The sequence below is a fragment of the Paramisgurnus dabryanus genome, chromosome 2 (assembly GCF_030506205.2).
Source record: "Paramisgurnus dabryanus chromosome 2, PD_genome_1.1, whole genome shotgun sequence".
NCBI classification, from domain to species: Eukaryota; Metazoa; Chordata; class Actinopteri; order Cypriniformes; family Cobitidae; genus Paramisgurnus; species Paramisgurnus dabryanus.
Window position 1 is genome coordinate 47428940 of NC_133338.1, and position 15301 is coordinate 47444240.

The 15301-nt window shown below is 36.0% G+C and overlaps 1 protein-coding gene across 2 annotated transcripts in view; it reads left to right on the plus strand.

The window, feature by feature from the left end:
- The first annotated feature begins 4373 nt into the window (after nt 1-4373).
- usp53a (ubiquitin specific peptidase 53a) overlaps nt 4374-15301 on the plus strand; it is a 54909-nt gene continuing 43981 nt past the window's right edge. For both annotated transcript variants that reach the window (XM_065288902.1, XM_065288901.1), the window contains exon 1: nt 4374-4706. The gene's annotated coding sequence lies outside the window, so the exon portion shown is untranslated. The remainder of the gene's footprint in view (nt 4707-15301) is intronic.

Consider the following 15301-nt stretch of genomic DNA (forward strand, 5'->3'; position numbering starts at 1 on the left):
CAATGCAACTCCTGGACCACTACATTCTCCTGTAGGTGAATGCACGACCTACGTGTACAATGTACGCAGGGTTTCAAAATATCTGGCAGTGCCCGTACAGTCCATGCGCACTCTTCTGATGACAAAAATTGAAAACTCTGTGTACACATAAAAAATGAACCATACTTAATCCTTTTTGGTTCCTCAAGGATCCATTAGTCAAAAGTTTTGAAACAGAAAAGTTCTTTGAATGGAAACGTTCAGCCAAAAATGCTTCTTCTGGACAGTGGTGGCCGGTGACTTCTTTTTTTTAAAAGAATTTAGCCCATCATGTGTATGGTTTGTCATATTAAAATATGTGTTTGGTAGGTCATGTGAACCATGTTCATCATGCATCGTCAAAATACGAGCCTGCTGCATATTGTACTAACGTGAGCGTCTCTTTCATCATAAACCCTTTTGACGCGAGTGCAGCCGGCATGAATTTTGAAAACACGTATGATGCACATGGATCACATGACACAGCGAACACATGTTTTGAAATGACGAGCAACACACATGACATTTCGAACACACATTTGAATGTGCACCCCTCGGGAGAGAAGTCACCAGCCGCCACTGTTTCTGGGGCATCATGAGGCACCTTTACTTTTAAAAGTGTATTGCATTAAATTTAATCATAATTTTGATCAGTCTGTGTACTATATCAGCAGAGGTGAATCTGTGACACATGTACATACCCTCATATGGCAATTACCTACTCATAAAGATTCAGCTACCGTCCATAAGAACCTCACTTTTCACCACAACCGATCACTATAAGTCATTTCAAGTCCTTAAATATGAAAGAAGGAAGCATTATATGTTCCTCGGGGAAATGATTTGCAGATGGAAAATGCATTGTCTTTTAAATGGGCTTTTCAAGTACTTCCTAGGGAAAGGAGTGTCACATTCCGATTCACTGTGACCCCTCTTAGAGCACTCATGTTCCTGGTTTCCTTTCACACTCTGTCCCAATGGCCAATCTGAGAACAGGACAATGGCCAACCTGGAATATGACTGTGCAATGCTTTGTTAAAGTATTTACAGTAACTCCTTTTAAAAGAGTAGTTTACTGCAACGATTGACAGACTAATTGAGAAGTATAGGTGCATGTTATAATACACCTAATGGTTCAAATAGAGTTAAAATATTTCCCTCCCTATTTTTTATGTAACAGGATTGGACAGATGGTGTCCAGATAACAGTGGTCTTACATCACAATGCACCAGACAACTCAACAACCAGGCTTTCACTGAATCAGCCCACTAAGTCCATTACACGTCAAAGGCTAACAATAATTAAATATCCATCACACTATACATTAAAGGAGTAAAAGACTTACTATGCAAAACTGAATAGTAGTGTCTTGCTTGCTGCATACTGCTTAGTATACAGTATACTGTAAGCTGCCTGCTATTTTCCAGATATTTTGGATCAAATAATGACTTACAGATTGTACTGTAAATATGTATTTGTAACACTGCTGGCTGGTTGGTCAGGTTGAATTGTAATACATTGTGGTCCAGAGCATTCCTCAAAATGTACTCTGTCTCTGACAGCATACTTTGGCATTAGGGGTGCACCTATATATCAGCCAATGATGCTTCTCAATGAATTACAGTGAAATGCAGCTACATCCAAAAGCCAGAGGGCGCTCTTGTGCAGAAACTCAATATGTGCTGTAGACAAAGAACCATACACACGCAGCAATGACACGCAGCTCCAGGAAATGGCTCAAGGACATATTTATATTGCTGTTCTTCAGAGGGGGTCATAACATATAGGCATGGGTAGGCGGCTGCTTGGGGCCCCCTACCAGCGGTCATATTAACCAACATAATAAATAAATAAAACCCTTATCATCATGAACACTTCAAAAGCATTTGAAATTGTATGAATATTCTTCAGAAATATGTTGAAACTTTGAAGTAGTAGTTAAAATGTCCACTTCATGTTTGTCACTACACACATACACCCCCTTCTTTCACAATGAAATGGCGCAAAAGATAAACACAGAATGACAGGAGGACTTGGAAAGTACACAAACAGAGACCAATCAAGACAAATATAAACGGGCTTTGGTGAGTCAACCGCCTATTTCTGCTAGTAGCCTTAGCCCTACACTGATAAAAATGATAAATAACATTACTACAGAAAAAACTAATTTTATGTTGGGGATGTTTTCGTCCACTATTGGGTGCTGTTGAGTCTAAATTTGGCCACAACTTTCTCTGTGTTTCAGCAAATGGAATGATTTTTGTTGACAAATCTTATTTTGACACATATACATTTTCAAAAACTCAACAATACACTGTGGGCAAATGCACAACCCTTTCGTTCTGTTCGTAAAGAAAACATCCACTAAATTAAACTGCTGTAAAAATCAGATAAATATTTGGTTTACATTTTTTTGCATAAATCCTTAATCAACCTCAGTCCTGATTATAACTTCTAAATGTTTAACAAAAAAGAATTCAGGATTTTTGCTCTTTAATTGACAATGATTTTTTCAAAAACTCAAAACTGATTTGGGAAAACACGCATACAATTACTTATTTTCAATATAAAAAGTGATTGTGGACTGGATTTTTTTTACCTTTTATCACAGTCTTGGACAACATTGGCTTTGATGCATTGCTAGTTTTTGTACATCATCAGATTTAAATTTTTTCTCCCTCATTTACTGTTCGTGGCTGTTTTTGCCCCATTTACTTATTCTCTATTGGTTTGTGTAGTGCTACATTTTGTGTTGTTATCTGCTTTCCATCTTCATTTTGGAGTAAAAAAAATTTTTCGTTCTCTTTTATAGATTGGATAGGGGGGCCCCATACATACCTTCGCCTTGGGGCCCCAATTTGCTAAATCCGCCACTGCGGCTCATTTAGAATGATTATGTTTGACAAGTGTTGCTTTTTCAAATGCATGTTATAAACGAGTTAAACTAACAGTGATTTCAGATCGATAAGGACTCTCCCCTATTTAGCATATAACTAGTCTGTGAAAAATTTGTGATTTTTTGATTTACTTACCTAAATAGAATCATCCTGCAAAATGTAAAGAACATTCTGTGAAAAATAACTCTTTTGTTTAATTTATGTTTAATATTGACTGAATAAGGTTATGACTCATGTCAAAAAATGTTAAAATCAAACTTTAATGCTCCTAATTATATTATTAATGACCGTGGATTTTTACAGAGGAACACGTATAAAGAGGTTGTCTCAAAAAAGCATGCAAAATGTTTACCTTTTGGTTACTGGGACGATGCCAGCATATACCCTAGAGACGTACCAATATGTACCTTTTAGGTACTTTTTGAAAAGGTAACACCTCAGTGTAGATATAATTTCTGTGCATCAGTCATTCTCTCTTAAAGGCGGGGGGCACAATCTCTGAAAGCCAATGTTGACATTTGAAATCACCTAAACAAACACGCCCCTGCCCCAATAGAATCTGGACCTTGTTTTGATAGACCCGCCCCACACATACACAACCCAGGCAACGTTGTCGTAAATTAGTGAAAGCATTACTACTACTATTTAGAAACAGAATCTTAAAAATGGTGTCAAAAAGGTTTTTGAAAGAATGTAGCTTTTTAGTCTGTTGAACTTTCCCCCCTATACAAAGAACCTATTATAGTAGAAAGGTTCTATGGATGTTAAACGTTCTTTATGGAACTTTATTTTTGGGAGTGAAGCAAAAACCTCTAGCCCTTACAGAGACAAAACATCTAAACACAAAATAATGTCATAAAAAATTAAATATGTACCAAGAAACACAAGAATATGTGGAATATGCATATTACGCCAGACAATGCTTTCTAGTGAGAACGATTTGATTTAAATTTAACACTACGCTTTTCTTCTTCATGTAAATTTGTTAATTTAACTTTTTGAGAAGAGCATTGTACTGGTACAGCAACTTTTAAAAGTTGTAGGTTTGATTCCCACTGAACATATAGCCTACTGATAAAAATGTATACCATTGCACTGTAAGTTGCATCTGCCAAATGCATCAGCATGAGTTTAATCACATGACATGAATCATGTCTTTACAGTACAGTACGGTACATTCAGAAATTTCAAGTAAAAATCATTCTAAATGCCAGGGGTGAGGGCATGCACCCCTCAATGTTCAATTTGGTTAGTTTCAGCATATCCCTACCTAGACTTCAAAGCACGTGTATCAATCGCCACCCCTGAAACGAGTTGTTTGTTGCTGTGTTTCGACACAGCAGAAGAAAGTGTGAGAAGCAGGAGAGTGACTCCTCCCTTCACCCTGCTGCATGAGTGCTGGGACAGACTGCAGTAAATACTGTAGTCAGTGTAAAGCAGAGGTGGGCGGGGCTTGACCTCAGCACCGAAACCAGCGCTGATCCAGAAATTCAGGTGCCTGCAGTCAGTCAACTCCAGAGCTCGTGTCAGGACACACAGAGGACTACTGCTGGGACATTTCAATTCACATTGTAGCAGTTTTGGAGTGATTACGAGAAGAGTGAAAACAATATTAAGTTGGATTTAAGATATACGGCTTGTAACGTAGTCTACCTCTGAGTCGCGTGTCGCTTCCGCTTTAAAACAGACCAGCAGTTTGACGGAGTCAATGGGACTATCTAATCGTCAATAAATAATTTTACCTTTAATCTGACAGAAATTGAGGAATACCTTGGGTTTTTCGACTATACGGTGAGTAGATGTGGCACTTGTCGTGTCAGTACATTTTGTTTTGATTAAACTTTCTTGGCCATGTTTCGGCGGCAAGTGCGCATGTGCGGACGTGTACCTGAATCAGGTAAACGAGCAGCCTTCACTCACATAACGAGAGATTTAACCGCAAAACTGAACAAGTGCTTAGTTAAACGTTCATATTCAATCTGTCATTACATAATAGGACCACAACCAGACTGTTTAGTTGGGTTTAAATGTTACCTGTTAAAAAATACACACTTCGTGTCATGTTGCTTGCTACATGATACGTGCTATGTGCGTTTTTAACTTGAACGAAAGTAGGCTAATACACGAACAAATAATTGATAAATACACGCTTGACTGTATACATTTTGACACTTTGTCTAAGTAATAATAAAAACTGGTTATATGCTCGAAGTCGTACTTCATTCATGAAACTCGTAGGCTCGTGTCGTATTTACATATATCACATTTGTTTATATTTCTAAACGAAAACATTTCCTCAAGCATTAAACGACGACATAGAAATGCTTTTTTGCAAATAAAAGTATTGTATTATTAATTGAGTTCGGAAGAGATTAATTTGGTGTTATCTCTTTACAGTACGGTTGTACTGGTTAGTCGATGCTTTAGCTTGCATGAACAATTGAGCAATGTTTATCAACATTATTTATCAAATTAATTGTTTGTTAGGTCATTGTTTATTAACTAATGGTAACTGCTACAGCTTTAGATTTTTAAAAAAATATATTAGTGAATGCTGAAGTTAATATTAGTTAAATGCTCATTAACTAATCTTAACAAATGCAACCTTTCTGTAAAGTGTTACTGTTTTGATAGATTGTATAATAATTAACCATGTAGTCTAATCTTATAAGTGTAGCCTACTGAACATCAAAATAATTAATTATAATAATAATTAGGGTTTCATTAAATTAAGATATTTATAAAAGCATTGCATTTGTGGATGGAAATGTAATTAATTTGTTTATTCTTTGCCACAAACATAACAGTAGATTAAATTGGCTCAACACACTTTCTGGCATCAATACCTTTCACATTAGACTTCTGCAGCACACACATTTCATATCAACTTTATGCAACTGTGTAAAAATATGTCAGCCATTCATTGGCCCTTTGGATACTGTAACTGTTATCTGAAAGAAACATTTATAATTTCCTTTGATCATCTTTTTGATCTCTTTATATGTGATGATGATAATTATATCATGTATATTTGAATGACATATATTCATTTTATGTTCATTTGTGTTTGAAATAGTCACCAAACATCACCAACAATTTAAGTTTGGTCAGGTGTATCATTAGACTGGACATCTCTTTAGTTTGTGGAAGTTAACATTTTACTATGCTTGTTATTGGTCTGTTCTGTTGTAAAATGCTCCTGTAACCAGCAAACTATAGTCAGCGTGCAGCAAATCTCCCTGTGTCTTCTGCTGTCCTCATTTACTCTCAAATTCAGTCCCGTCATTCAAGTTTGTATAACAAACTGATGTCAGATCAGATCTTACAGGTGCACGTTCACAGCTATATCCTGAAGCGCAGTTGTGCAAGGTGTTTCCTGGTGGAAGTTAATGGAATAGTTTAGGGAGGAGTTTCGTCGAAAGCCTGTTATGCAGATCAGGTTTGTGGAAACTAGGACAAATTCACATATAGCCTTTGTTTAAATGCTTCCTTCACCCGCCACATTGCAATGCAAAGACAGCTTTCATATAAGGGTGTGTAATGTTTGTGTTGAGTGATGCTCATGCATGTGATGCACAGGACTGGTGCAACAGAGGAAAGGCTGTGACTGTTCTCTTAGGCAAAACAATGATGTCATTTGTGAATCATCCTGACAGACGTTACAAAGTGTTCTGTGTGAATTTATATATTTTGTGCTGTTAAAGTTTATCATTTCCTTTAAAGGAGTAGTGCACTTAAAAGATGGGGTCCATTGACTTTTTATAGTAGGAAAAAAATACTATGGTAAGTCAATGGGCCCCATCTATAAAGTGGACTACTCCTTTAAGAGCATGCTGCTAGCAATGCTAAGGTTATGGGTTTGATTCCACTGGAACACACGTACAGTACTACCAAAATGTATACCTGAAATGCATTGTAGGTTCGGTTGCATGCGATACTGTACTGTAAATGAATCCGAGATTTTTTTGCTGATATCACTAAATCGAAAAAAGACCCTTTCTCAGCATATTAGCCATCTGCTTCATTTGTTATTGTTTACAAGGAATCCTCTTCAGAATATCTGGAAGTGGCTGACTAAGCACACCACTAATAATGTCTGAAGTCACCGATGGTGAAAAAACGTTTTAAAGTCTATTGGAGGAAGCTCAGTTTTTCTGTTGGAAAATGAAAGGAAAGAGAGTTGTTGCCGGCATTGTAACTTGGACATTTATTGGCAAGCTGTATGGAAGAAAGGAAACATTAAAGGAAGTCAAGTACGCTACAGAGAGGATATTACACTTCAGTCACCGATTTAATGTCGTCATAAGTCCTGTATTTGTTTATTTGAAAGATTTGCAACCTCTGAAAAAGCGATTTTGAAAAGGTAGTTTTGTTGTGATTGTGTGAGTGTGATTTTTGTGACCTGTTCAGTGTCACAGTGTTGCTGACCGTGTGCTGGAACGCAACGCATGGCCAACAGGAAGCCCACACAGGAAACGGCCGCAGTATTGTTGCTCGAAGGCAAAACAGCATTCTCCAATCCTCAGGGAATTCTGCCGCTCCCTCAATGTTGTTTCAGGGATTTAGGAGAGTGTCGCGTTTCGGCCCACCAGGGCTAAACCAGTGTCGTCTTTTCTTTATGTCCTGATTGTTATGATGAATTTGGGATAAGAAGAGGATATTATTCATAACTGAGTGACGACATTTCTTAGCACATGGCATATGCCTATTAAATTAGACTTCTTTCTTTTGATAGAAGTTGTTGCATAACTAGTCATATGTCTGTCTGTGCTATTTCTTGTACAAAGTTGTATATGTTTATTTAATTACAACATTATGATTCACACACCACTTTATCATGACATAGCTGGTTGGGCCACTTATTCTGTATTACTGTTGACATGTCCGATGGTTTGCGTAATGTTATTTTATGATGACTCGTATGCTGATGTTGTCATTGCTCAAATATGGAAATGTGTCGTTTTAGTTGGGTTGTGTTACAGAAGTGTAGTGGTTAAGTAGCTGCGGTTGTTTCAAAACTTTGTTCCTTATGTAAAGGTGTGTTCTCCTAAGGAATTTTCTGGAAAATTTCATGCCATTTATGTCACTTCAAATAATTAAAAAATCTTAGACACTTAAGTCAGGTGTCTGATGTTTTCAGATGTTTTTAAGTGAACCATTTTCAGATTTTTATGTAATTTGGAAATTTGGCCATATCTGTTTTTACTGAATTACTGAAATTTACTGAAGGCTCACACTACGCTACATTTATATCCTGGTCAATCTGGTTCAAATGCACACATAATGAAATCTTGACAGATATTCTTCTCTCAAATATTAAGCATTATCACACTACAAGATTTGAAAATCATGCTGTATCACACACTACAGGATCTTATTAAGATTATCGTGCCTGAGGGAGCATTTCAAGATTTTTTTGATTTGATACGTTTTCACAGATGCGATATTCAGGTAGTCGAGTTATTTCCTCACTTTCACAAGCTGTTTCTCCATGGTACAGCAGCTTGTTTTGCCGTCACTATTTCAAAAGGTTAGTCATTTACCTCCCTCTCTCACTGGTTATTTTAAAATACTGATGTAATCATCCAGATTTAAGATCCGAAATATCAAGCATATTTGATATGATCACGGAGGCACAGATTTGCTTGCGAGCACACTGGGAGGTGTAAGATATGATCTGTAAACGTCACACATTACATGATAAACTGAGCCAAATATCGGAACCGATCGACGTCCTGGGGTTCTCTTGGGTGGAGAAAATGGGGGGTATATTCAGGCCTGTATTGTGAGCTTTGCTTAACACAATTTCTGTATATTTTCTAATCTCTTCAACCAATCAAAAGTTTTCTGTTACATTTTTAACAGTGTTGGGTTTGGGAATGGTGCAGTAAAATTGCATCTTGAGTATTTTACACCTGTAAGCACTTCATTACCCTGTAAATCTCTACAGGGATCTGTACATTAGCATAGAAAATCTATTAGTTAAACATTTGTGATTAGACAGTTCATCAAAGACCTGAATTTTTCAGATCATTACAGCACTCTGAGCTTCATATTATAAATGAGGGCTCAAGTATTCATTATAGGTACAACAAATTTTCTTTTGTGTGATATAGACTGAAAATGGAATTAAGTGAATTCAAACATAGTTCTAAGATTTTTAGAGGAAATTAATTTTAAACCTCTTCTAGTCTTTCTTTATTGCTTTATTTAATTACACTTTATTCTCGCCATGAATATAGTCCTAGAAGCTGGTATGGCATTTACAAGACAAGAAAGAAGACTAAAGAAGGATAAATGGCTTTCTGTCCTAAGTACTGCATATGAAGAGAACGCAATAAATCCTTAATGACTAATTTCGGTAAAAATGTGTTTTCTATACCAAAAAAGTGACAAATGAAAACCACTATTTTCTGTTATCTTTAGGTATAAAAACATAAAAAATGAATATCCATAATTAGATTTTCAAAGATTTATTATAAAAATTATGATTTTTTTGCGCAAAATGCAAAAAGGTTTTTTTTTTCAGAATACTATAAACCTTTTGAATCAATATATAAATGTGCATTCATCTTTCCATGTTATATTTATTTAGTTGACTAGTGGTATACACTGATTAATTAAATAAATAAACATTAATGGCATTAATCAAAACACTTACTTTGTCATATTAAGAACACCGTCATTGCTGCTGTCATCCTTGGGATGTCGTCGCTGAACTTTTTTGACCATGATCAGCTGTAAAATATTTTGGTCCTGCTTAGGGATGGGCATGATTAATCGACGATCGATAATTGATCGTTAAGAATTTAGTCGATGACGTTAATTTGTTATTGATTAATCGAATCCTTTTTTTTATCTAATGCAGGTTGCGTTGCCTAGCGTAGCATGTGTCTTGAAGCAGTTTGACCTTCCGTTTTGATTTCAAAAAAATAATCATGAAGAGGTCATGATTTTTTGGAACAAATGAAGTCTCTGTTTAAGAATGCGGCTCGCAGCTGCAGGTTCCCCTGCTTAAGAGCACCGCATATTCAAGCGCATATATCTTCCGTTTGTCTAACTAAATGTAGTTTAACTGTTTGCCACAAGTTGATCTTGTAATAATGGTCTCATGGAGGAAAACGCGCTGTATTTTTGTATTCAACATTTTTGAATTATAAAAGTTAAATCATTATTTTTTATGATAAAAATATTAATGATTAATCGATAGTCGATCGTTAATTCTCCCGACGATCGACTAAAAAAAATTTAATCGAATGCCCATCCCTAGTCCTGCTCGATTTTCATTGTCTTCGAGTAAAATAATGGAAAGTTTTTCATAAGATCCCCTGGGGTCAATGTGTTAGCATGACAGAAGCTTGATGCTGTCGTGTGAGAACAAGCAACAGCCAGCATTTTTCCTTCATACGAGTGCCCTACGTTTCTTCCCTGCCACAGAAAACCACCACAGGTTTATTAATACCATCAAAATTACTATTTTGTTTTTGTTTGTTTGTTGATCACGAAGTACAAAGTAAATGAGGAAAACTAGGATTCAGTGTGTATTCAATGCGCTGCCATTGTGTTCAATGAGTGGAATGGTGCGCTGTGATTTGTTAATCGCGGATTTATTACTGAGAAGGAGGACTGTTTATCGTGTTTTAGAAAAAAAGTGAGAAAAGGTGACAGAACAACACGGCAGATATCGGATTTTGCGTAAAATTAAGAATATACTTTTTAATACTGACCAGATACAATACTGATTTGGGTGGTAACTCTTAAAAAAAGGCATTTATCGCGTTTTGGAACCAAACTCTTCATGTTTGCCTACCAGTGTCTAGGATAGTCAACTTCTTAAAGATGTTGGAAAATGTCTTTATAGAGTTAACAGATACAGTATACCAGTACTTATAGCCTATTGTATAACATAAATTGACAGTATGCTGTAAGTGTGTCCTTTTAAAATGAGGAAGGAGATCATCATAGACATAACGAGAACACAGGAAATTATGTTATCCAAAGTTCTGAAATTCTAGGTCTTTGTTGAAAGGGTGGGAATATCCTCACTTGCATTAGCTAACAATTTACTGGTGGTCATATTAGCAAGTGGCAGTTTATTTTATTAATACACCCTTAAATCGTAAATTGTTATATATATATTTAGCCATATCGTACTGTGCATTATATATATTACAGCACGCCATGTCCAGGGAGTTTGGCAGGTATTTGTGTCATGCCCCTTTTTCTCCCTCACCCCTGCTGTTTCTGCCCAAGTTTATGTCATGCTGGGATAAATGACCACAACCGCAGGCTCATGAGCTTGGGAGAAAAACTGTCACCCATAATGTCAGCATTTTCCGCTCTCCAGCTACATCATCACCTGATTGTGGTAGCTGTGATTTGCTCTGCACTGCTTTCTGTTACAGAGAGTGATGATAAGACAGCAGACAACGTGGAGGTAAATGTAGGCTTAATGTCTCTTGATTTCTGACTTGTGTGAGTTGAAATCTGAGAGTTTCAAACAGAAGTTATGACGCTGTGGATGTAATCCAATGAACTTCCTGTTGAAATTAAAACAAAGCAAAGAGGTATTTGGGTGCAGAATATTGAGGGAAACTGACATTACAGGAATCTAATTCGATTCGACAAATTAATATTTATAGATCCATGTGGCTTATACTAAACGATCCTCAAAGATTTAGACTTTTAAAGGATAAAATTATCGACTACATGGGGAAATTAATCGTTATTGTTGCCATAGTTTTGATGGGTTAAATTTTCTTTGCCATGTTGTGTTTGAATTTTATTTTTTTAAAGTCAGAATTAGGGCTGTCAAAATGAATGCGTTAATAACGCGTATCCAATCCAATGCTCTAAATCAGGGGTGGGGAACCCTGGAGGGCCACTGTCCTGCACTGCAGGTCCTGCAGAGTTTAGAAACCTAATCAAACGCACCTGAATTTCATTTCCACGTAATCCTGAAGACTTTAATTAGATTTTTCAGGTGTGTTTAATTAGGGTTGGAACTAAACTCTGTAGGAACGTGGCCCTCCAGGACCAGGGTTCCCCACCCCTGCTCTAAATGGTCGTTGAACATCTAAAGTAGTATTTATTTGTACGTTTTCTGAGAGGTGGATGGTCCTAAATGTTTAAATAATACACAAAGAATGATCGTCCATTAGGGATGCATAACAATTAATGGCTATAGCAGAATAAAAGTTTTTGTTTACATCGTGTGTGTGTGTGTGTGTGTGTGTGTGTGTGTGTGTGTGTGTGTGTGTGTGTGTGTGTGTGTGTGTACCTGGTAATTATCACGTTGTGGGGACCAATTGTCCCCATAAAGATAGGAATACCAGTGTTTTTGTGACCTTGTGGGGACATTTTGATGTCCCCATGAGGAAACAAGCTTATAAATCCAACAGAATGATGTTTATTGAAAATGTGAAGTAGGAGAAGGGTTTCTGTGATGGTTGGGGTTAGGGAATGGGGTAGGTAAGGGGAATAGAATATACAGTTTGTATGGTATAAAATGCATTACGTCTATGGAATGTCCCCACAAAACATGGAAACCAGAATGTGTGTGTGTGTGTGTGTGTGAACTGTGTATAATAACTTTGTATAGATAAATGCACACACATGCATGTATATATTTAAGAAATGTTTAGGTGTTTGTGTGTATATACATTTTTATATTTTTTATTTATAATTTAAAATTGTATATATATATATATATATATATATATATATATATATATATATATATATATATATATATATATATATATATATATATATATATATATATATATATATACATAATATATATAATATATATTTTTTCTTAAAATTTTACATGCATGTGTGCATAATTATATATAGATAATTATTATACACAGTTCACAAACATATATGATGTAAACAAAAACTTATTCTGCTATAGATTAGTTGCGATTAATCGATATGCATTCCTATTGTCCATCCACTTGCACGTCTGATATTTTGGTTTCGGTTTTAAAACATGCAGAAATTAGAAAAAAAGAGTGCAGGACTTGATGTTAAAATAATTATTAAGAGGGACAAGAGCGATCTTCCTCATGCTAAATGACACATCTGAAGTGAGTGCACGCAACCCCCGTATATAGACATCATCTACACAGAATTACACTTCTAAAAATATCTGTTTTCACAAGAATTCAAGCAGATATAATCTGTTATGTCTTAAGTAAATGTTTGAGGAAAAATATCTGATGTTTAACATTACATTAGATCTGCATTAAAGTAGATCTTAAAGCAAACAATAAAAAAAGATTAACATATATATTGATATTGTTTTTACTTTGTGTGTGCCAAATCTATTAGTTTTACTGCTGATTTTAGGGTATGGATGTGTGGTATTGTTTGTGGTAGTTTAAGATTTTTCTCAAAATTAACTTTGCTGACTCTGTCAACTTCAAACAGGTGTAGTTCTGTCATGTTTTGTCAGATTCAAACAAATCATGCATTGTTTTGAAGTTTTTTAATAGATTATGAAAATATAAATAAGTCATTTTTGAAAATTTGCTCATTCCGACTCCATTTGCCAGCATGGGTCACAAATGATGCAGCAACAAACAGAAATATAGAAAGAAAACGATCTCCAGAATTGAAATTCATATACAAAACAATGGCTGATGGTTTTGTCAAAAATGTAAACAGGCTGGTGTAAACATACAAACAAAGCATCTATATTTGTCCACACCCATGTTGATTAGAGTATTAAAAACTTGAAAAGTGTTGAGGTAAATTTAGAACAGATAAAAATGTGCAATTAATTTGCGATTAATCGCAGGTTAACTCATGACAATGATTCGATTAATCTAGATTAGACGTTTAAATTAATTGACAGCCCTAGTCAAAATAGATTAATACATTTCTCTGGATGTTTTTCAGTACATCATGCTAATTAATTGTGTTTTCCCCAAGCTTATATGTTCCTTACTAAAACACACGTCCTGATGTGAAGGTGCATCTCCAGGGTCCAGATTTAAGTGTAGGCCTAATTCTGAAGGCTAGAGATTCTGAAGGCAAAGCTGCTTCCAAATAGTTTGAATACCATGGATGAAATGCCGTCGAACGTGTTTCCAGTTGCGTGTGTTTGCAGACATTCTCCGATAGCATTGAGTCTGTACAAATGGCGTAATTAATTCGGCCATTATGCTTTTTCTTACCTGGTGTCTGTTTGTAGGGTTAGTTTGAGCCCTCCAAACGCTCTTGGAGCAGTTCAGTGTATGTAAATGTGAACAAACCAAATGATCTCAGACCCCCTCTAAAAGGACCCAAAAGCGAACTGTACTTAGACCACATCCAATTTTTTTTAACATGTAAAAGCAATGAGGTCCCGGTCCATTTTGTGTGTCATTTTGACATGTTTTAAAATCAACTACTGAACAGAAAGCTGGGGTCTGAATTCTTATGAAGTTGTGATGTGAACAGTAAAGGAGATGACTTCAGTTCTGAAGAGGACCAAAAAAAGAGCTGGGTCCTCTTTTGAGTCCACTATATTGAAAACACCCAACGGACTGAGCTCACATTTGGCTAGTTTCTTTTCCGGTTCACATTAAGTGAACTAGTTTTGGTTATTTTAAAAGGAATTATATGTGAAAAACCCTAAAATAAGCAAAAGTTTGGAGACATATGTAGCTTATCTTTGTACAAAATATTGTTGTACATGAAAAGCTCAAGTTAAGATGAACAAGATCTCCCACATTTCTTATTTTTGGCTCATTTTTTCACCAAAACAGTTTCACATACCAGACATCCACACCACAGTTTCAGCCAAGAGCTAGCTAACCATTATATTCAAGTTCAAAGTAGGTCTGTGTTACATTTTTCATGTAATCTTAGTTGGAAGCTGTGTCATAACTTTGGTTTTGAAAGAATGTGTTAATGCAGCACCATCTCATTGTAAACTCTTGTATGTAAAGTTTTTCTGCTAACCATTTCATTTGGTTACCTCTACACCACTGAATAGGTCTGGCAGTATTCAAGCAGTAAAATTCACCCGGCGTTTCTATGCATCATTCAGGGTTCTGGGCTGGCCAGTGTAAAACTCATCTTTACCATCCGAGGAGTGCTAGGCACTTGCTTAGGTGTTTTGGGTGGTTGTTAGGTAGTTGTTTTTCTGGTTTTGTATGGCATTCTTGTCAATTTCTTTGTAAAGTAATTGCACGATTTTCTGCCAGTGTTGTCATTTTATGTCTATTGCACAAATGCCGCATTACAAGTTTCATGCCATTGTTTAAGGTTAAAGGTTTGTAAATCAGGTAACTTAAAGAATTGAGGTGTGGTTATGGTAGAGATAGTAAGCCCCATTAAGGCAAAATTTATAATGAACAATGAATTGCAATGAACCCTCACAGGTAAAAATC